We start from the raw sequence: 24,497 nt of genomic DNA on the forward strand, positions 1-24,497 counted from the left end.
TCTGGACGACCATACGGCACCTCAGGAGGGGAAAGCGGGGAACCATCCAAGCTGTATACAGCAAGGATGGGGCTCTGCTGACTTCAAGTGAGGAAGTCGTAGGGAGGTGGAAGGAACACTTTGAGGAACTCCTAAACCCAATGACATCAGACCCACCCTCCCTGACAGGAGCAGAGCCTGAGGATGATGGGGGATCGGCGTCAATCTCCCGGAAGGAAGTCACTGAGGTAGTTAAACAACTCCACAGTGGCAAAGCTCCGGGGGTTGATGAGATTCGTCCAGAAATGCTGAAGGCTCTGGGTGTTGAGGGGCTGTCTTGGTTGATACGTCTTTGCAACATCGCGTGGAAGTCTGGGACAGTACCGAGGGAGTGGCAGACTGGGGTGGTGGTCCCACTTTTCAAAAAGGGGGACCAGAGGTTGTGTGCCAATTACAGAGGTATCACATTACTCAGCCTCCCTGGGAAAGTTTATGCCAAGGTACTGGAAAGGAGGGTCCGGCCGATAGTCGAACCTCAGATTCAAGAGGAGCAATGTGGTTTCCGTCCTGGTCGTGGAACAACTGACCAACTCTTTACTCTGGCAGGGATCCTGGAGAGGGCCTGGGAGTATGCATATCCGGTCTACATGTGTTTTGTGGATTTGGAGAAGGCATATGACCGGGTCCCCCGGGAGTTTCTGTGGGAGGTGCTGCGGGAATATGGGGTGAGGGGGACCTTGTTGAGGGCCATCCAATCTCTGTACGCCCAAAGCGAGAGCTGTGTCCGTGTGCTCGGCAGTAAGTCGGATTATTTTCCAGTGGGGGTTGGTCTCAGACAGGGCTGCGCCTTGTCACCTATCCTGTTTGTGATTTTCATGGACAGGATCTCGAGGCGAAGTCGTGGCGGAGAGGGTATACGGTTCGGTGAGCTAAGGGTTGCGTCACTGCTTTTTGCGGATGATGTGGTCCTGATGGCACCATCGGTCCGGGACCTTCAGCTCTCACTGGATCGGTTCGCAGTCGAGTGTGCGTCGGCTGGGATGAAAATCAGCATCTCCAAATCTGAGGCCATGGTTCTCAGCAGGAAACCGGTGGATTGTGCAGTCCGGGTAGGGAATGAGGCTTTGCCCCAGGTGAAGGAGTTTAAGTATCTCGGGGTCTTGTTCACGAGTGAGGGGAGGACGGAGCAGGAGATCAGCCGGAGAATCGGAGCAGCAGGAGCGGTATTGCAGTCGCTGTACCGCACTGTGGTGACGAAAAGAGAGCTGAGCCAGAAGGCAAAGCTCTCGGTCTTCCGAGCAATCTTCGTTCCTACTCTCACCTATGGTCATGAAGTGTGGGTCATGACCGAAAGAATAAGGTCGCGGGTACAAGCGGCCGAAATGAGTTTTCTCAGACGGGTGGCTGGCATCTCCCTTAGAGATAGGGTGAGAAGTTCGGTCACCCGGGAGAGACTCGGAGTAGAGTCGCTGCTCCTTCGCTTGGAAAGGAGCCAGCTTAGGTGGTTCGGGCATCTAGTACGGATGCCTCCCGAGCGTCTCCCTAGGGAGGTCCTCGCTGCACGTCCCACTGGGAGGAGACCCCGGGGCAGACCAAGGACCAGATGGGCGGATTACATCTCCACACTGGCCTGGGAACGCCTCGGGATCCCCCAGGAGGAAGTTGCTAATGTTGCTCAGGAGAGGAGGGTCTGGAGCTCTCTGCTGGAACTGTTGCCCCCGCGACCCGACTCCGGATAAGCGGTTGAAGATGGATGGATGGATGGATGATGGAACATATGGCTGAAGGAACATAGGGCTGAGGGAACATAGGGCTGAGGGAACATAGGGTCTATTTTGGGATGAGGGAACATAGGGCTGAGGGAACATAGGGTCTGTTTTGGGATGAGGGAACATAGGGCTGAGGGAACATAGGGCTGAGGGAACATAGGGCTGAGGGAACATAGGGTTGAGGGAACTTGAGTACGCTCCCCAGGACGTGACATTTAAAGATTTAAAAAAAAAAATGTTTTCAAGAATATTTTGAATTAAATGACACTGTGGAGGTAAATGAGATTATGAGAGTCTTTCATAAAACCAATAACAACAGAGGAAATAACAAGACAAATAAATAAACTTAAAAAAGGTAAGACTCCAGGGGACGATGGTTACACAAATGCATTTTATCAAGAGTTTCGAGAATTAGTGATACCAATCTTACATAAAGTTTACAATTTTGCATTAGAGTCGAACAACTGGGCGCCAACCTGGAACTCATCGGTAATAACAGTTATTCCTAAAGAAGGCAAGGACCCGACCGAATGCGCATCTTATAGGCCGATAGCGCTACTAAACACTGATCAAAAAATATAATAGCTGAGACTAAAATAAATAATGGAAAATATAATAAATAGAGACCAATGTGGATTTGTGCCCAACAGGTACTTAGCGGACAACATAGGACGCACGTTAAATATAATTGAATATTCACAAAAGGATAAAAAAGATCTACTTCTACTAACGATCGAAGCAGAAAAAGCGTTTGGTCCTTTGGCCTTATATCTTCAACACAGCAAAAGCCTTTGGTTTCCACTCAAAATGTATCGCATGGTTAAAATTAATGTATAAAGATCCTGTAGCACAAGTGAAGGTCAACGGTACCCTATCAAGGTGCTTAAAAATACACAAAGGGACTAGACAGGGAGACCCACTCTCGGGTTCAATCTTCGCTATGTGTATGGAAAGCTTAGCCGAAGCGGTGAGACAGCAAAATCACATTGAAGGAGTAAAAATAGGACACGAGGAGCACAAATTAGCAATGCACGCTGATGACGTCATTACGTATATAACATCACCAGAAACATCACTACCGGCATTAAAGGAAACAATAAAAGAATATAGTGAATTTTCAGGATATTAAATAAAGGAAACGAAATGTGAATCAATAACAATTGGCAATGAATTAACACAGACAGCGAAAAACAATTGAATTAACACAGACAGCGAAAAACAATTTTAAAATAAAATGGAATCAGGAGCAAATAAAATACTTAGGCATTTTCATCCATAAAGACTTGGACAAAATGTACGAGGCTAACTATCAACCGTTAGAAGATAAGATTAAGCGTCAATTGAGTACGTGGAAAATGATACCAGCATCCATCTTTTGTAGAATAGACACAATCAAAATGATGATTCTCCCACAATTCCTCTTCCTGTTTCAGGCATTACCAATCCAAATCCCTATAACATCTTTTAAACGATGGAACGGCTTAATCTCAAATTTCATATGAAATTATAAAAGAAAACGAATAAAATTCAGTAAACTAACTAAAGCAAAGGACTGTGGAGCCATATATGTACCTAATTTACAGAACTATTTTAATGCAACACAAATAAACACAATAATGACATGGTCAGATGATAGAGCAGAAGCAAAATGGGTAGAGATTGAGAAAGAAACGATACCAATACCTATAAAAACATTACCCTATATTGATAAAAAGGACTTTCCACAAATCAAAAGTCTAAACACATGGGTATACAACACATTAAAAACATGGGGAAATGTAAGCAAACATCTGAAAATAAATAACGACTTAGTATATTTTCGAGAAATAGCATGGGACCCCCAATTCGAACCAAATAAAACAGACAATATATTGCAAGAATGGGCTTCAAAAGGATAAAAAACATACTTGCGAGTCCTGACAAACAATACAATAAACTCATTTCAATTATTAATATCCAAATACAGGATACCAAAGGAATTTTTAGAAATACCTGCAAGTAAGGACATACTTTTCCAAGTTTTTAAGAACGCAATGCACTAAAGAAATGCACCCTTTAATTGCTTTCCTGATTAAAAACCACCAGACAGTACCTAAAAACACCTTGTCAAAAATATATAAAATCCTCCAGAATAACACAAACACAAATGATAGTATACAATTAAAATGGAATGCTGAAATAGGAGACCAAATGAATGAAACGGAGTGGAAACAAGTATGCAGAGAAATTCATAAAACAACTAACTCCAAATATTGGAGAGAATTCGCGTGGAAACTATACACTAGATTTTTTATTACACCAAACGTCCTCCAAAATGAATAAATCTGCTACATCGGCATGTTGGAGAAAATGTGGCAAGATAAGGGCAAATCACTCGCACATTTTCTTCTTCTGCCCCATTCTAAATTCGTTCTGGAAGTCAATTACAGAATATATCACTAAGATTTTCAATTTGAAAAGAACACTCAACCCTGTTAACATTATCTTGGTGAAATTACCGTTAGAACTAACGCAAGAAATGGACAAATACATACAGAATCCTTCGAACCGCAGCCCTTAAACAGGTAACAAGGAATTGGCTAACGCCTTCAAGTCCACGGCCTAAAAAATGGAAAGAAACAGTACAGGAAATATGTGAAATGGAGAGAATAACGCTTCGCATTAGAAACAATGAGTTAAATGGACAAATTATGGGGCCACTTGACTTAGGAGAATGAGTGAGAACCAGCACCAACTCCACATCGGAAGTTCGGGCTGTGATCTTTTACTTAAACTATATATCAAAAAAAATAAAATAAAAAAGGCAGTCAGCTCGTCGAGAACTGACATAAAAGCAGAGACAGCAAAAAGTGTTTTTTGTAATTTGTTAAGTTAGCATTATTAAGTATCACTAGTATTATTATTATTATTATTATTTAATAGGTTTTAGTATTAGGATAATTTGCATTGATTGATGTGTAATTACCTATTTATTTTTATTTATAGTTATTACTTTCTGATTATTGCATTTTATTCTTTAACACTGGGTGTATAGATACAAAAAAATAAAAAATAAAATGCTTGCAAGAAGATAAGAAATGTAATGCAATTAAATGTAAACATGAATATCCTGCAATAAAAGTATAAAAAAATGTTTTTTGTTAAAACCCTCTAGTCTTAGTGAAAACGGACTTGAGGTACAACTGTACTCTGGAGGATTCGGACCCGCAACGGAGGTTGTGGGTTCGAATCCACCATGGTGCATCTGGCTTTGTCGGGCATCTGTGCGAACACAATTGGCCCGTGTTCGGGGGAGGGAAGCCGGGCGGTGATGTTTGTCACTGCATGTTTTCCTACAGGCTCAGCAGGGGGTGTTGGGTGGGAGGATAGGCCGAAGGCTCTACGTCCTCCCGGTGGGGGCTCCTCACTGGCAGGTGGGTCAGTGGGATACAACAGCTTGACAACACAGAATGTGTGTGGGGATGAATTAATTAGCATAACAAATAAATTGGGGAGAAAAAGGGGGTGAAAAATAATTGGCTACTCTAAATAAAAAAAAATATATATGTTTTTTCTCTTCACCAAAAATCGTCAATCTACAAGCTTGTAGGCTATTCCCCCCCCCCCCCCTCACCAGAACAGGCATGCTGGGTTTCAAGTGGTTACAGGGGTCCGTGGCCTAATGCATATCAAACTGGGGGTCCTTGAAATGGAAGAGGTTGAGAAACACTGGCCAAGCAAGTCGTATAGCTTTAGACACAGAGCATATTCTGATTGGTATAGTAGATGTTGGAGGGGGCTACGCCGTAGAGAACGGACTGGGGGGCTGCCCGTGACCTAACCCCAGTGTCTTTCCTTTGGCAGTTTTGGCAGCAAATAAAAACGTTTTTCAAATTGATTAGACAGTTTTTGCACTTTCTGACAAAATATGGGTCATATTGGTCATTGGTGGTCTAGGACTCTCCAGAATTGGGGCTGGCATCGGAGTCAAAGATCTGGCATTGTTTGGACTCTAATCTAATGAATATGAATGTGAACATGCTGTTCTGATAGAGATGATCAGATCACAGCTACCTTTTAAAAATTTAATCTGGTTTAAACAATTTTGAATATAGCTCTGCTTTCCCACTCTGCATGGAATGGGCTCAACTTGAATCGACTATAATCACCTTCTTTTGTTTAATTTACCATTAGGCAAAAGTGTTTTCACCAAAAGGTGACATGAAAACACTGCAGACTACATATTGGTCAGAGAGAATTGTGACTAGCGTGTGATTGTGTCATTGTGCCACGAGGGAGTCCACTACACTTTTAATGTGTGAATGAATGAAGATGTAGCAACTGCATGGCCTATTTATCACCTAAAATGTTATCATAGATTATGTTGAACTGTACAGGTGAAACAGATATTATAATAAAAATAGCATTAGCTGTATATTTAGCATTGTTTAGCACTGTCCTACGTAGAGGGCTGGATGTCGCTACAGTATGACGCCCAGCTAAATAGGGGTCATATCTGCAGTGCAGTGGAAAACAAAGTGAGTAGACTAGAGTCAAGTAGAAAAAGTTACTTTACTCTCTCCATTGATATGGTTCAGAAAGTTGTTGCTCTTGTAAACAATGTGAAGGCATTGAGAAGGCTAGAGTCCTCTGGGAAGGGAATTACAGCAGGGAGAAAGAACATTACTAGGATAGAATGTTGAGTAAAAAAAAAAACATCCCTGGAGAGTGGGGACATTTGGTCATCTGTTGACTGCTACAAGAGATACGTTTAGGATGAGGGCTTATAGATTTAGGCTCACGGTTAAATTTAGGTCTGCAGATGTACTCAACATTAATGCATGCTTAGTGTTCGGGTGGCACAGTGGTGAAGTGCCTGCCCACCACATCTGGCTTTATCGAGCGTCATACGAATAGAACCGGAGGGGGATATTTGTCACTGCGGGTAGTATACAGGTTGGGGCGGCACCTGTTGGGCGGGAGGCGTAGGACGGGGACTCAACGCCGTCCCGGTGGGGGCTCCTCAACTGGCAGGTGAGCCAGTAGGACACAACAGCAGTGACACACAAATGTGTATGGAGAGGAATTAATTGGCATAACAACTAAATTGGGTAAAAAAAAAGGGGGGAAAATAAAAAAACTGGACCTGAAAAGCAAGGGCATCAACTTTAGGTTAAAGATTTGTGAAAATTTGCCTTTTTTTTGCATTAACCTTAAACCATTTTTTACAGTAAAGGGGAGACTTTAATAAATGTGTTTGTTCTTCACACCAGAGGGCACTGGCAAAGATCGATAAGATAAGAAATCTTTATTATCCAATAACATTTACATAAAATGGAAATTTGCCTTTGGCATCCTGGCAGAATATATAAAATACAATACACATAAGATAGAATTTCACCAGCATTGATGTGGGGGAAGGGGGCGTTATTATGTCCCTGTTTAGAATGGCCACAGCAGAGGCTACACATTATTTCTTGTACCTAATTGTCCTGCCTAGAGAGATGGAACATTGAGTCCCCTACCAGATGGCAACAGCTGGAATGATGAGTGAAGGGGTTAGGTGGGGTCATTATTACAGAGATGGCCCGGTTGTATACTGTAGGTTCAGGAGATTAAATTGTTTGTCTCCGATTAGGGCTTTAACTATCGATTATTTGCTTAGAGATTATTCCATCGATTACTATTTTCATTACTCGGATAATAGAGAAGCACATTTTTAATATAATTATCTTTAAAATGTTGTATCAATTAATCATTTAACCATACGCATTATTTTATACTTTATCACACAACGGTATCATGAAAAAAATATATAAAAATAGCAGACCTACAAGCTCACAAAGGAGTCGCAATGTGATGTGTTGTGAGCTTGTGTCTCCTATTTTCCCAATATTGTTGATTTTTTGGGAAAAACTAAATGACTTAACTTAAACTATAATGACATGCCCAAAATAAGGATTGATTATTAATAGATTTTTTTTATAATCAATTCATCAATCTCCAATGATCTTGCTGGCCTGGTTGACCACCTGGGTCCGTTTGTTCCTAATAACCATAAGGATTGACAAAAGGCTTGCTCGAAGTCTATGAATGCACTATTCCAATTAGGCTCAGAAACTAATTTGGAACACCTATATTTTTGTCCAAAGGAGGGACCACTTTCAACCTGGCGTCCCTATTTTGGGCATTAAAAATAGTCAATAGTGAATCTAGCTGTTACTGTAGATTGTAGAACGGCTATTCTCACAATTTATTTTGCACAACAGCGCCATACCCATGCGACAATGTCTAGTAGCCGTAGTATGGGCATTTTCAGCACAAAATAACATGGGCTTCCTCAGAACACATACACTTATTTCAAAATTGTACAGTAAATTGTGCCCCCCCCCCCCCCCCCCCCTCCCTGGGAGTTAGATTAACACAATGCAGTAGTAAGGGTTAAGGGGACAAACGATACAGAAGGCTACAGTACTGCACAAGCCATCTATGGAGAGGTTCTCACACGTGTGTGTGTGTGTGTGTGTGTGTGTGTGTGTGTGTGTGTGTGTGAGTGTGAGTGTGAGTGTGAATGTGAATGGTTTGTGTAACACTGTCTCTCTATGAATAATGGAGCCTTGTAAATGGGACCTGTACAGCTGCTCTCAGAGACCACCTCTGGTTCCACGTATAAAATCTATCATGAGCACCTGCGGGGCGCTGGACCCTATATGGCGCATTGGCGCCCAGCGGACACTATACCTCACCAACTAGGACACTTCGCAAATAACATGCATTTCACAATGTCAAGTATACTTGTGAAATGAATGTTAAGCAGTGAGCTATGCCTGCTGGGCTTAAACTGTGTTGGAAGTTTCTGTATGTATTTGTTGAAAGTTTTCTGCTAAAAAGTGAAAGGTCGATATTCTGATAGTAATCTTTGGTATACAGTGTTCAGTAACAGGGGTCTCTCCAGCACTTTAATAAACAGAAAATACGTTTTCAGGTGGGTTCCCAATTTCATCCAATTAGGAGAGAAAACCCATTCATCAGCTTCAATTTTATAGTGTTCCAGTTCCAATTTTGTCTGCTCATGTTTGTGGTTCATCACCTCCAATTTCACTTGTTTATCCTGAAATTTGAATCTGGACCTGAAAATGAATTTTCTGTTCACTAAAGAGCTGGATAGAGAGGGAGACCCTTGTAACAAAGTAATCTATAGCAATGATTACTATCAGAATATAGATCTATTTAACAATACAAATAGTCTGCTGCCTTGGTGCACGTTCTGAAATGGCCTGCTATCTCACAGGCATGCAAGCGCGCGTGCACACACACACACACACACACACACACACACACACACACACACACACACACACACACACACACACACACACACACACACACACACCTGGTTAAAGGTCACATCCGTCAAGGTTCTCCTTGGGGATGCGGTATGTCTGTGAGTATACAGCATGGGCATTCCTCCCTAGAGGTGACATCATCCAGTGTATGCTTTTAGAGGATTGTGATTTGGATAGATCCCAATGGTGAGCTTCCCTCCCCTCCAGGGAGCATACCAGAAGTGGTGTGATGTCAAAAGCTCAGTGCATCATCAAGGACACTCACCACCCCAGCCACAATCTGTTCACGCCTCTACTGCGACTACGGCCAGGCAAGCTCTACCGTTGTATCAAGAGCCATACCACCAGATCTCTGAACAGTTGCCACCTGTCTCCTTTACTGTTGAAAAAGCCCTGAGCACCGCTTGTCACCAGGCTGTCTAGCCACACAGTATTACTTTTTACTTAATATTTGCACAAAGGCCTATGTTCTATATCTGTTAATGTTCTGTTGCTGCACTTCATGTATACATCAGTAGCTGCTGCTATTTTTAAACTCACCTGTTACTATGCTGCTTTTTAAAAATGATAACTGTCTCATACCACTGCATTTCTCTGATCAGCTTGTATTATGTGTACAGTATGTACAGTATATATTTTTCACTCTACTCATATCAGTAATATTTGAACCTTATAATTTCTTTCTATACCTATTCTTTTTACCTTTCCTGAAAACATGCAATTATGGTGCTTGCAAAAGTCAATAATAGTTGTTATACTGGTCGTGCTGAAACTTGTTTAATTTCCAGTCAGAAAAATGCATCAGATTCCTTTTATTCCAATGCAGTTTTATTGTGAGCTTAGCAGCAAAGCATATGCCGTTTGTTTGGGTATGTGTGGTCACTGGTTCCTATAAATTACAGAGATTAACTGAAATCAGTAATATGCAATTTAACGTTACAGTAATCAAAACATAATTCTCTGAACTGTTAATTCAATAAAATCAGTGCTAGGTCAATAATACAAGTAAGACGTGCGAACGCGGGAAGCAAACGCAGCCCTAATTTTTTTTGGGTCTTTTTTAAATTGTTATGTTGTGTATTTACGGACTTGTAATCCGTGTTATTTCACCGTGATGGGGAGAGCGTAGAGAGAAAGTCACGTGACTGCCTCCGCCTCGTTTTGAAGTTAATGGGGCGGGATATGGTTCTCCTATGCACGGCGTTTCGGAGTTCCTTGTCATCTATGCACGGAATTGCCGTTTGTCAATCCGTGCACTCTGGCGCACTCTGGCGGCTGCACACAGGCAGTGCACACAGAGCCTCAGAGCCTCACACACACACACAACCCGAGCACGGTTTCATAGTAAGTTGCACTTGGACGGAGGCCTCCTTCCGCGTTCGCAAACAGAATTGAACACAATAGTGTCCTTAACCAATGGTACATTTATAGAACAATAAGCACCTTCTACACTACAGTGATAAAATAAACACGTATGAAAAAGGATCCTGCAGTTACACAATTAACACAAGGCAGTCTACAAAATAACAATGGATAGCAAGGTAAATTTATCAAGATGTGACGTTAGAATGCAGTATAAATAAATCAAATTACACAAACTCTAGCAGTAGCCAACACTCATGCTAAAACAGGAATTTACTTTAATACAATGAACAGCAACAAAAATTTACAAAATTGTATAGTCAGAGTTATGCAACAGACTTAGAAATGGTAAGCAAACAGGTGAAACAATGAATCTGCTTCCCTAATTACAAACATTTGGCACCTGCGCCACTCTTTCAACTCTTACACTCTCTAAAGAAATCAAACAGGTTAAACAAATGATCTGCTTTCCTAAGTACAAACATTCTGCACCTGCGCCACTCATTCAACTCTTACACTCTCTAAAATTTAAATCATGTGTGTTCATTGGGGCTAGTATCATCCTCTGGTATCTTCGGCAGTCGGATGAGTTTGGTCATTGGGTATTAAACTGTCCCTTTAATGTTTATGTCCGCTGATCGGATTCTAACGTCATCACTCTGATGAACAAAGGATACAAAGCCGATGGGCAGAGTCCTCTGGGCAGCTGGTGGTCGATGACCATGACGACTTGACCCAAAGCAAGGTCTGAGTGACTGCCTGCCACTTAGATCTGAGATGAAGGCTAGGCAGGTACTGCCGGATAAACTGCATCCATCGCGTTGGCGACGAAGGAGCCTGGGGTAGGGATGAATCCAGCCTCCCCATCAGCAGCTGGTTTAGAGTTATGGGGTCTAGATCAGCTAGATCGGATTAATTGATTGATTTATTTACTGACAACAAGCAAAAGGATAACACAAGAAAAGGCTGAAGGCTTATTTCCGTGTCTATGTTCACCGTGTTCTAAGTTCCCCGGGTTCATGTTCCCCGCTTACCTAACCCTAACCCTAACCCTATCCCTAACCTTAGTGGGGGAACGTAGAACCCGGGGAACATAGGGATGACCCTTCCATTGTGGTCCTACTTGTTGTTGTGACAATACATAGAATTCAGTTTAAAACCAGGACCATGTGGTGTTAAGAAAACTCTTTAAGGAGGACTTAAAGATAGTAATAGTCCCAAACAATTTAGTGACAGTAGGCAACCCATTCCACGTGATACTGTAGCTGCGGAATACAAAGAAGAGAGACTCCTTTCCAATACCGCTTTTTACTCTGAATGGAACAAAGTTAGTGGAGCTACCTCTAGTGGAGTAGCTATGTACATCACAAACCCTAGAAAAGTCATTGCATAAATATTTGGGTGCCTCATTGTTTATAATCTTGTGGAACATTCACATTTTCATAAACAAACGCTCTCCTCCACTCTGCCAACCAAGGCTACTAAATAAGTCGGCAGGAGATGAGTTTTGGGGTGGAGCTTGTGGATCAACTATACAGTAGTTTATTTTGGGAATTTCTTTTTTAGGATCATAGGGATACCATTATACCACAATGTGCAGGCTTAATAAAAATGACACTGAACGAGTGCCACTGCCAATACATTCATTGCACTTTTGTCTATATACTGTATGTGACCAAATTTGGCTGGCATTGAGTCATTTGGCATTTTTTCATGTCATATGAAAGCAGGGAATCATAGCAAAATAATGATATATTGGTTAATAAGATTGAGAACACACCACTTGAATGGCTCTCATTCAGAGTAGTACTACTCGGCTATCAATCCCATCACGCATAGCGGGGGTTGCATTTCCTTTGAGTACAAGGCTCTCTTTGTTCCCTGTATGCTCTCTGGGACCAAGCGTTTGCCACTGCCCCCTGTTGGAACCGGCTGGAACCAGTGCCCCAGGGGGACCAACACAGATACATTTTCACAACAGTTTTAACAAAATATCATTGTTAATACATCTTTCTTTGAGATTTACATTAGACAAGTCAACAGACTAGTGATACCTTTCAAAACGATCGGGTGGAAATGGCGGATTTGACTGCGATTTTGCGATTTTTGGACGGAAACTGAGGATTTTGTTAGCAATGCTTGTTAGCTCTAACTTTATATCTTAGCTACATGTTTATGCATACATTTCATGTTTACATGTCGATTTAAGCTCTGACATTTATGTCAGACATACATACAGTATGTTAAGAGTTTAACTGGGCTATTAACTCATTTTGGATAAAAATAATAATAATTGCAAAACAAATATTTTTCTGCTTTCCTGAAGAATGGGCACCCGCGAGAAGACCAAAAACTGTCACATATGTGGATATTCTGATTAAAGAAGTATATTCTTTGGTTAATATTTATATCTAGACACTTAAAAAACTGCTAATCAACGTCTAAGCTATGGTTTAGACCTCTGCCAACCCTGATTTAGACTATAGACGTTGTTTAGACGTAATTTAAACGCCTGCATTAATTATAAGGACATTAATATACTTATAATTAAATACAGACGTTTAAATAACGTTTAAACAATGTGTAAGCATTTTATACCTAGACAATTTATCAAATTATTCACCAAAAAACCTAGATTTCTTAAATCAAAATCCTCAAAATCTAATGCAGACCCAAGTTCCCTACAAAAAAATATATATACTAAGGGACCAAAGTTATTTTTCTTAATGACTTTTAACACATTCATTGCCAGCTATTAATTAATTAATTCATCCGCCACTGCCAGAGGTTTTACCTTATTTTGAGTCTTTTTGACGATCCACATAACATTTTTTTTTTCAAACCGAATGTAAAAAAACAAGACGAGTCTCTCTTCTTTCCACAGGAAAAAAAAAAACGTAACCGCGATCGTCCGTTCTGTAGTTATCGGCAGTTGAATATAGCTCCCTCCACCGCCCTCTAGCGTAATCACTAAAAACACCATGATGACGTAATATTACTATCTTTGGCAGTGCGGCGTTGGATTCGAGATGACGTAATATTACGTCCTTTGCAGTGAATGTGTTAATTGCTTTAAAGAACAAAAAGAGAAATCTTAGGGGGTGCAGAAATTAAAAACAATTGTACAAGCTTTGGTATGTTTATTTGTTGAAATGTTAATAAAATGTATGGTGATTGTAATTACACTGACGGTTGCAGGATAACTAGGTTTAAAGTAGAACAATGTTAACTAAATGTTTTTAACATTGGATTTGCTTCAAGTTGTTGCCCTCTTCTTCTTGTAACCCCCTCCACCACTTCGACCATGCGCCTGCTTGAAGTGGTCAGAGATGGCAGCACTGACTAGGTCCTCCGTTGGCTCTCTGAACGGCTTCTGCAATCAAAACAATGACATAAATCTAAACAATGTTAACTCTCAGACTGACAGTAGACATTACAGAGGTTATCTAGTATAAAAATAAGAAAAAGAGGTTGCGCATCAACAATGGGATTTCTCAGTGGAGTGCTAGAGCTAGAGCTAGACCCACAATCCAGTATATACATCAAAAGTAGGACATTTTAAAAAAAATCCCCAAAAGGTAGCACATCCAAAATTTCAAATAAATGGAGGACAAAGTACTCACATTTCCACTTTTTTATTGGCACACACCAATAAATGAACGCTTACATGAGGGCAGTGCTTTTGAAAGCTCTTTCCACGCTGTCCAACACCATGCAAGTAGAAATTACTCATCAGGTAAATTGTCAACGGCATACTCTGGCAACCTGCAATGAAGCCAATTATGTTGATATGAAACAGAAATAATACACTAACACGGTGGAAAGTGATAAATAATACTTCCATTCTTACTTTTCTCCGACATGGGAAACTGAAATACTTTCCTCTTGGCAGTTGATATAGAGAATGTAACAATACATGTTGCTGAAAGGTTGAAAGTTTCTATTTCCCAATATAGAGGCACTGTGGTTACATGCTGTAGTCAAATGAAAGGTACCTAGTGGAGTCCAGACATTTTCTTGGCCCAGATAACGGCTACACTGTTGGGAGAGAGAAAAGGAAATTAAACATCTTACTTGCACCATTGTGTGATGCCCACTAAAGTGTGATCACATTAGTGTAATTGTTTTATTTGTCATGGTGTTTTGAGAAGTGTTTTTATTTTACCTGAATCATGTATTCCCACTTGAACTTACGGCCGTAGTAAGATGCCAGCTGCTCCCAGTTGTTTAGCAGCATATTGTACGTGGTGATGATCACGCCGTCACGTCTCTGGACCTTCTCCAAATTCCTGTTTCGCTCTGCTTTGCTGGTGCCATGGAACACCTTCACTCTCATTTCTGGAGTCCACTTGCCGAACTCCTTTGTCCAGTTGGTGATTAGGGAAGTGGGCATAACGAGGAGGGTATGGTTGACATGCCCGGCATCGTACATGCCCGATAAGAAAGAGATGATCTGGATGGTCTTGCCAAGACCCATGTCATCTGCCAGGATGCCACCTTTAAGCCCATCCCGGTAAAGACCATAGAGGAATGCTAAACCATCTCTCTGATAGTCGTACAGTTTGTCATGCAGGTCTTTGAACAGTGCAAGGCCATTGATTGTCACAAAATCCTCATAGTCACTATCATCCCCTTGTTCTGCCAGGATGTCCTCTATTCTATTCTCCCCATGAGTTTTTCACTGGGAATGATTTTGTAGGCCTTCTTGAACTCATCTCCAGCTTTGGCAGCGGCTTTCCCGTCCTTGATATGCCGATGATAGGCATTGGATTGGACATTGGATTTGCTTCAAGTTGTTGCCCTCTTCTTCTTGTAACCCCCTCCACCACTTCGACCATGCGCCTGCTTGAAGTGGTCAGAGATGGCAGCACTGACTAGGTCCTCCGTTGCCTCTCTGAACGGCTTCTGCAACTTTCCTCTTGGCAGTTGATATAGAGAATGTAACAATAAATGTTGCTGAAAGGTTGAAAGTTTCTATTTCCCAATATAGAGGCACTGTGGTTACATGCTATGCTATGGTTACAGCTGTAGTCAAACGAAAGGTACCTAGTGGAGTCCAGACATTTTCTTGGCCCAGATAACGGCTACACTGTTGGGAGAGAGAAAAGGAAATTAAACATCTTACTTGCACCATTGTGTGATGCCCACTAAAGTGTGATCACATTAGTGTAATTGTTTTATTTGTCATGGTGTTTTGAGAAGTGTTTTTATTTTTATTTTACCTGAATCATGTAGTCCCACTTGAACTCACGGCCGTAGTAAGATGCCAGCTGCTCCCAGTTGTTTAGCAGCATATTGTACGTGGTGATGATCACGCCGTCACGTCTCTGGACGTCACCTTTAAGCCCATCCCGGTACAGACCATAGAGGAATGCTACACCATCTCTCTGATAGTCGTACAGTTTGTCATGCAGGTCTTGATTGTCACAAAATCCTCATAGTCACTATCATCCCCTTGTTCTGCCAGGATGTCCTCTATTCTATTTATTCTCCCCATGAGTTTTTCACTGGGAATGATTTTGTAGGCCTTCTTGAACTCATCTCCAGCTTTGGCAGCGGCTTTCCCGTCCTTGATATGCCGATGATAGGCATTGGATTGGACATTGGATTTGCTTCAAATTGTTGCCCTCTTCTTCTTGTAACCCCCTCCACCACTTCGACCATGCGCCTGCTTGAACTGGTCAGAGATGGCAGCACTGACTAGGTCCTCTGTTGCCTCTCTGAACGGCTTCTGCAATCAAAACAATGACATAAATCTAAACAATGTTAACTCTCAGACTGACAGTAGACATTACAGAGGTTATCTAGTATAAAAATAAGAAAAAGAGGTTGCGCATCAACAATGGGATTTCTCAGTGGAGTGCTAGAGCTAGACCCACAATCCAGTATATACATCAAAAGTAGGACATTAAAAAATAAATCCCCAAAAGGTAGCACATCCAAAATTTCAAATAAATGGAGGACAAAGTACTCACATTTCCACTTTTTTTATTGGCACACACCAATAAATGAACACTTACATGAGGGCAGTGCTTTTGAAAGCTCTTTCCACGCTGTCCAACACCATGCAAGTAGAAATGACTCATCAGACCATTGATGAAAAGTCAACATAGAAAACGTGAAGCTAAATTGTCAACGGCATACTCTGGCAACCTGCAATGAAGCCAATTATGTTGATATGAAACAGAAATAATACACTAACACAGTGGAAAGTGATAAATAATACTTCCATTCTTACTTTTCTCCGACAAGGGAAACTGAAATACTTTCCTCTTGGCAGTTGATATAGAGAATGTAACAATAAATGTCGCTGAAAGGTTGAAAGTTTCTATTTCCCAATATAGAGGCACTGTGGTTACATGCTATGCTATGGTTACAGCTGTAGTCAAACGAAAGGTACCTAGTGGAGTCCAGACATTTTCTTGGCCCAGATGAAAAGGAAATTAAACATCTTACTTGCACCATTGTGTGATGCCCACTAAAGTGTGATCACATTAGTGTAATTGTTTTATTTGTCATGGTGTTTTGAGAAGTGTTTGTATTTTTATTTTACCTGAATCATGTAGTCCCACTTGAACTCACGGCCGTAGTAAGATGCCAGCTGCTCCCAGTTGTTTAGCAGCATATTGTACGTGGTGATGATCACGGCGTCACGTCTCTGGACCTTCTCCAAATTCCTGTTTCGCTCTGCTTTGCTGGTGCCATGGAACACCTTCACTCTCATTGCAGGAGTCCACTTGCCGAACTCCTTTGTCCAGTTGGTGATTAGGGAAGTGGGCATAACGAGGAGGGTATGTTTGACATGCCCGGCATCGTACATGCCCGATAAGAAAGAGATGATCTGGATGGTCTTGCCAAGACCCATGTCATCTGCCAGGATGCCACCTTTAAGCCCATCCCGGTACAGACCATAGAGGAATGCTACACCATCTCTCTGATAGTCGTACAGTTTGTCATGCAGGTCTTTGAACAGTGCAAGGCCATTGATTGTCACAAAATCCTCATAGTCACTATCATCCCCTTGTTCTGCCAGGATGTCCTCTATTCTATTCTCCCCATGAGTTTTTCACTGGGAATGATTTTGTAGGCCTTCTTGAACTCATCTCCAGCTTTGGCAGCGGCTTTCCCGTCCTTGATATGCCGATGATAGGCATTGGATTGGACATTGGATTTGCTTCAAGTTGTTGCCCTCTTCTTCTTGTAACCCCCTCCACCACTTCGACCATGCGCCTGCTTGAAGTGGTCAGAGATGGCAGCACTGACTAGGTCCTCCGTTTTCTCTCTGAACGGCTTCTGCAACTTTCCTCTTGGCAGTTGATATAGAGAATGTAACAACAAATGTCGCTGAAAGGTTGAAAGTTTCTATTTCCCAATATAGAGGCACTGTGGTTACATGCTATGCTATGGTTACAGCTGTAGTCAAACGAAAGGTACCTAGTGGAGTCCAGACATTTTCTTGGCCCAGATAACGGCTACACTGTTGGGAGAGAGAAAAGGAAATTAAACATCTTACTTGCACCATTGTGTGATGCCCACTAAAGTGTGATCACATTAGTGTAATTGTTTTATTTGTCATGGTGTTTTGAGAAGTGTTTGTATTTTTATTTTACCTGAATCATGTAGTCCCACTTGAACTCACGGCCGTAGTAAGATGCCAGCTGCTCCCAGTTGTTTAGCAGCATATTTTACGTGGTGATGATCACGCCGTCACGTCTCTGGACGTCACCTTTAAGCCCATCCCGGTACAGACCATAGAGGAATGCTAAACCATCTCTCTGATAGTCGTACAGTTTGTCATGCAGGTCTTTGAACAGTGCAAGGCCATTGATTGTCACAAAATCCTCATAGTCACTATCATCCCCTTGTTCTGCCAGGATGTCCTCTATTCTATTCTCCCCATGAGTTTTTCACTGGGAATGATTTTGTAGGCCTTCTTGAACTCATCTCCAGCTTTGACAGCGGCTTTCCCGTCCTTGATATGCCAATGATAGGCATTGTATTGGACATTGGATTTGCTTCAAGTTGTTGCCCTCTTCTTCTTGTAACCCCCTCCACCACTTCGACCATGCGCCTGCTTGAAGTGGTCAGAGATGGCAGCACTGACTAGGTCCTCCGTTGCCTCTCTGAACGGCTTCTGCAACTTTCCTCTTGGCAGTTGATATAGAGAATGTAACAATAAATGTTGCTGAAAGGTTGAAAGTTTCTATTTCCCAATATAGAGGCACTGTGGTTACATGCTATGCTATGGTTACAGCTGTAGTCAAACGAAAGGTACCTAGTGGAGTCCAGACATTTTCTTGGCCCAGATAACGGCTACACTGTTGGGAGAGAGAAAAGGAAATTAAACATCTTACTTGCACCATTGTGTGATGCCCACTAAAGTGTGATCACATTAGTGTAATTGTTTTATTTGTCATGGTGTTTTGAGAAGTGTTTGTATTTTTATTTTACCTGAATCATGTAGTCCCACTTGAACTCACGGCCGTAGTAAGATGCCAGCTGCTCCCAGTTGTTTAGCAGCATATTGTACGTGGTGATGATCACGCCGTCACGTCTCTGGACGTCACCTTTAAGCTCATCCCGGTACAGACCATAGAGGAATGCTACACCATCTCTCTGGTAGTCGTACAGTTTGTCATGCAGGTCTTGATTGTCACAAAATCCTCATAGTCACTATCATCCCCTTGTTCTGCCAGGATGTCCTCTATTCTATTTATTCTCCCCATGAGTTTTTCACTGGGAATGATTTTGTAGGCCTTCTTGAACTCATCTCCAGCTTTGGCAGCGGCTTTCCCGTCCTTGATATGCCGATGATAGGCCTCCGTTTTCTCATCTGAATCCAGAGATAACGACTTATCCAGCTTGGTAGAAATGCCATCTATGTATGGATCCATCTCGCTGTCTGTTGGTCTATGTATCCCGTTTATCCGTCTTCTTTCTCACGCTTCTTGTCTGGCGGCAGGTTTACACTCGTCTTGTTCACTTGTTGTTGTCCGATGTCTCTGATCGTCTTTCCATCCATTGTTTTGATCTGAGTCGCCATCGCATGTGTTGCTGATTTTTAAGCACGCGCTCACGCAGCTCGACGCACACTTACCCAGCTGCCGCTTATTGACAATTAATCCGTCATTATGGATGGTCCGTCTGAAAGATCACTCCGGGCCCAACAACACCCGAGGCCGAGATCCTTTGTCCAGTTGGTGATTAGGGAAGTGGGCATAACGAGGAGGGTATGTTTGACATGCCCGGCATCGTACATGCCCGATAAGAAAGAGATGATCTGGATGGTCTTGCCAAGACCCATGTCATCTGCCAGGATGCCACCTTTAAGCCCATCCCGGTACAGACCATAGAGGAATGCTACACCATCTCTCTGATAGTCGTACAGTTTGTCATGCAGGTCTTTGAACAGTGCAAGGCCATTGATTTTCACAAAATCCTCATAGTCACTATCATCCCCTTGTTCTGCCAGGATGTCCTCTATTCTATTTATTCTCCCCATGAGTTTTTCACTGGGAATGATTTTGTAGGCCTTCTTGAACTCATCTCCAGCTTTGGCAGCGGCTTTCCCGTCCTTGATATGCCGATGATAGGCATATCAAGGATTAAATGAGAATTGTCTGATTCTAAGGAGCAGGGGACACGCCTTAGAGAAGGTTGGAAAGGGTATTCACTGAGGCTGCTGCCCCACCAGCTGGTTGACTGAGGGCAGCTTGCTGTAGCCTCCATGGACATGGAGCTTGTTCATGTTAGACAGTGGAGAGTAGGGAGGAGGGAGATGCTATGTGGCTCGGTCTCTGTAGCAGCTGTTGCTGTGCTTGTTGTCTGTAGGAGTTGACCAGTGGCTGAGACACGGGCTCCACTAGCTCCAGGCTGTCTTTAATGTTCATTAGCAGCTCAAAGTTGTCCCTGCCACGCAAAGGAATATAGTATATCTCTTCCTGTCCATGACGTCACTTCTTCACAAGTCTTCCCTGCCATGCACAGGAATATAGTATATCTTTTCCTGTCCATGACATCTCTTCATATTACTGTTTGGGCTGGGAATATTTGACAGGGACTGTTTGAAGTTCCGCTTATGGCATTTCCGTTTTTGGCAACGTTGTCATTCAGGGCCTGTTTTTGCTCTTCGTCCACATGGCGGAAATTGCTAGGATCTTCTAACTTGCTTCCATTTTTGAAAAGAGGGGTTACACTAGCTACTTTAAAATCCTGAGGAAATTGACCTTGCTTTATGGATAGGTTTATTATGGGTATATGGGTTACTATGGGATAAATTACTTCAGCTGTATCTCTTAAAAATCTGGACCGGGTGTTGTCATGGCCAGTAGCTTTGGATTGTCTGAGGTGTAACCGAGTGTTTTGGACTTCACTTTACCCTCCACTTCTGTCAGTACTTTCTTTGTCATTGGCACATCTTCAGCGACAACCTGATGTTTGAGCATCACCAGCGAGGCCTTTGCAGAATTGATCTCCATCTCCTATGAGCCCCCAAATTGTGGTGCATATGGTGGGTTGTACTTGAAGGTGAGGCTCTGCTCACCCAGTTTCTCTTGCAGGGATGGTTCCAGAGTATCCAGTGCCTCCTGCAGCTCGCGCCACCCTTCATGGAAATTAGTAACCCTATCACATAGGATTTCATATGGTTTACCTCTTCTCGCAATGAAGCGACGGAGGGGTGGAAGAAAAGAGTCTGTGTATACTAAGCAGCAGGTAGAGATGAACAAATGTGGTGGTGAGGTATTTGAAGATTATGCCCCATTGTTACTCATGCCGTCGTTTTTCATGCCTCCGCAGCTTGCTGTAGCCTCCATGGACATGGAGCTTGTTCATGTTAGACAGTGGAAATAGGAGGATGGAGATGCTATGTGGCTCAGTCTCTGTAGCAGCTGTTGCTGTTCTTCTTGTTGTCTGTAGGAGTTGACCATTGGCTGAGGCACAAGCTCCTCTAGCTCTTTAATCTTCATTAGTAGCTCAAAAATGTCCCTGCCATGCACAGGAATATAGCAAAACTTTTCCTGTCTATGACGTATCTTATTCACATCAATGTTTGGGCTGGGAATAATTGACAGGGACTGTTTAAATGTGGCACTTGTTGGCATTTCCGTTTTTAGCAACACTGTCATTCAGGGCCTGTTGTTCCCTGAAATGATGATGAGGATGGGTCTCTTGTTCATGCCACACACACACAGCTGCTGTTACACATGAAGTTATATAGGGTGGTTGTGAATTTGGTCCCTACATGTGGGGCAGCATAGGGCACCAGGACACTATTTGAAAGGTTCATAGCAGTTGGGCATGGCCCTGATGATGCTGCCATGCGGCGGGTTAGAGGGCAGCATGATCTGGATGGGGCAGGTCCTTGCAGTTTGACAGTAGAGCTTCTTCAATAGGGGGGAATAGGTCCATGTGGGTAGTCGGTGTTGGAGGGGATGGTGAGCGCCGGTGACGGACCCTCGAAAGTAGAGTTGGGCTGTGCGATTAAATGAGCATTGTCTGATCATAAGGAGCAGGGGACACACCTTAGTGAAGGTTGGAAAGGGTATTCGCTGAGGCTGCTGCCCCACCAGCTGATTGACTGAGGGCAGCTTGCTGTAGCCTCCATGGACATGGAGCTTGTTCATGTTAGACAGTGGAAAGTAGGAGAATGGAGTTGCTGTTTAGCTCGATCTCTGTAGCAGCTGTTGCTGTGCTTGTTGTCTGTAGGAGTTGACTAGTGGCTGAGGAACAAGCTCCACTAGCTCCAAGCTGTCTTTAATCTTCATTAGCAGCTCAAAGTTTTCCATGCCACGCACAGGAATACAGTATATCTCTTCCTGTCCATGACGTCTCTTCTTCACACTAATGTTTGGGCTGGGAATATTTGTCGGGGACTGTTCGGAGTCCTGCTTGTTGGCATTTCTGTTTTTGGCAACGCTTTGTCATGGGACAGGTTGTTGCCTTCCTGGTTGTTGATTCCTTTGATTCCAATGCACAGTTTTATTATAAATTACAGCAATGAACTGAAATCAGTAATATGCGATTTAACATCACAGTAGTCAAAATATAATTCTATAAGCAACACAAATGACAAACTTGCATGGTCATAGACGCACACCGTCTGCTACACACTTGGTGAGCATAAATCGAACGGGTGAAACTAATTTTACTGCTTCCCTAATTACAAACATTTGGCACCTGGGCCACTCATTCAACACTTAAAGCCAAGACCACTTTGGTAGAGGTTCGGGTTGTGTAGTTACCTTGCCATGATGTAACTCCAAAGGTGGGCAAGAAATAAAAAATAATTGCTCCATTGATTAGAAATTGATAATTCAAAATATGCTCCTCATTGACTTACATTGTACGGTAAAACTGCTCTCAAAGTCACTCTTTTAGCACAAAAACGAACTCAAACAAAGTTGATTCAGACAATATAGAACATCACCACACCCAGTACTGTTTTTTTTTAAATAAAAATGTCAACTTCCTGTTGATTTTGCCATTTTTAATAAGTAGAAAACCCGGACTGGATCGGCGGATCCGGATCCAGATCTTCGAATAGTAAAATCAACAGGAAGTTCACATTTTTATTAAAAAAACAAACAGTACTGGGTTTGGTGATGCTCTATATTGTCTGAATCAGCTATGTTTGGGTTCATTTATGTGCTAATAGAGTGACTTTGAGAGCTGTTTTACCGTACAATGTAAGTCAATGAGGAGCATATTTTGAATTATCAATTTCTAATCAATGGAGCAATTATTTTTGATTTCTTGCCCACCTTTGGAGTTACATCATGGCAAGGTACACAACCCAAACCTCTACCGAAGTGGTCTTACCCTTTAAAGATACAACTAGTGTACAGCAGGTAATAATCACCCACTTCTTTACACCTGTGATGTGGCAATAAAGTTGCCACAAAGTCTTTCTTGTGCAGCCTTCTTGGCATGTTTCAGAAAACATACAAGCAAAACATTTGCCACTGAATCCATCACTCGTAATCTATCCATCTTCCTCATGCAGCTAAAAATTTACCTAGGAGGCAGCAAATGAATAAATGTTTCAAATCGATGTTAGAATATACTTCCAGTATCTAAAACACAATTTTAAATGTATTTGCATTCAGATATGCTGCCTCCTTTGCATGGAACATTTTCCAGAAAGACTCTGAACTGATCTTTTACCAAGCTTTCGTAAAAATTCTGAAGGACTCAGAGCTTGAGAGTGTTGGAAGCTTTCTTTTATTTTAGTATCAGCATTTGTGCCAGCCAAACCCTGTTTTAAATTTGTGTCTGTTTTAAGTTTAAGTTTTATAAAGTAAAGTTGGAGTCATTAAAGAGCCCACCCACCGCACGCACGCGCGCACACCCTCGAGAGGTGTGCGCACACACACACACACACACACACACACACACACACACACACACACACACACACACACACGAGCGCACAAGCAGATGCACACACACACACACACACACACACCAGAGATGCCCACGAGTCTCTGAGCTCGAGTCCGAGTCGAGTCTCGAGTCTTTGGCCTCGAGTCCGAGTCAAGTCTCGAGTCTTTGAGGGTCGAGTCCGAGTCGAGTCTCGAGTCTTTAGCCACGAGTCTGAGTCGAGTCTCAAGTCTCTTAAAAAAATGTATAAAATAAAAAGTTGTTTTTTAGGGTTATTTTCTTAATGTATTTATGCGATGTAGCCTAACGCTGAAATACAGTTATGATGGTCCACAAACCCAACCCGAAATGAGAAATGCACAGAATGATTGTTTATCAAAATAGTGGGATACATTCATTTAGGCTCCTTTGCATCTTATAGCGCAGCTCAACTGCGGAAGGCACAGGCTCACACACAGCCTGACCAAGGCTACTGCTGCTAGTTAGTCTACATATGTTTTATTAAGGAAGATTGACATGTCAACGTGTTTGGGTATAGCCTACATCTAGTGCGCACTGCTTGTGCTGTCCCTTGAGTAATGAGAACGCTCCTACAGCCATGGACCTCCCCTGACTGACCCCCGGCCGGGCGGTACACAGTCACATACAGTAGCATAAATTGGCCAGTTTCAGGAAAGATATG

Source organism: Gymnoscopelus braueri (genome assembly GCF_963280865.1).
Source record: "Gymnoscopelus braueri genome assembly, chromosome: 23".
Lineage (NCBI taxonomy): Eukaryota > Metazoa > Chordata > Actinopteri > Myctophiformes > Myctophidae > Gymnoscopelus > Gymnoscopelus braueri.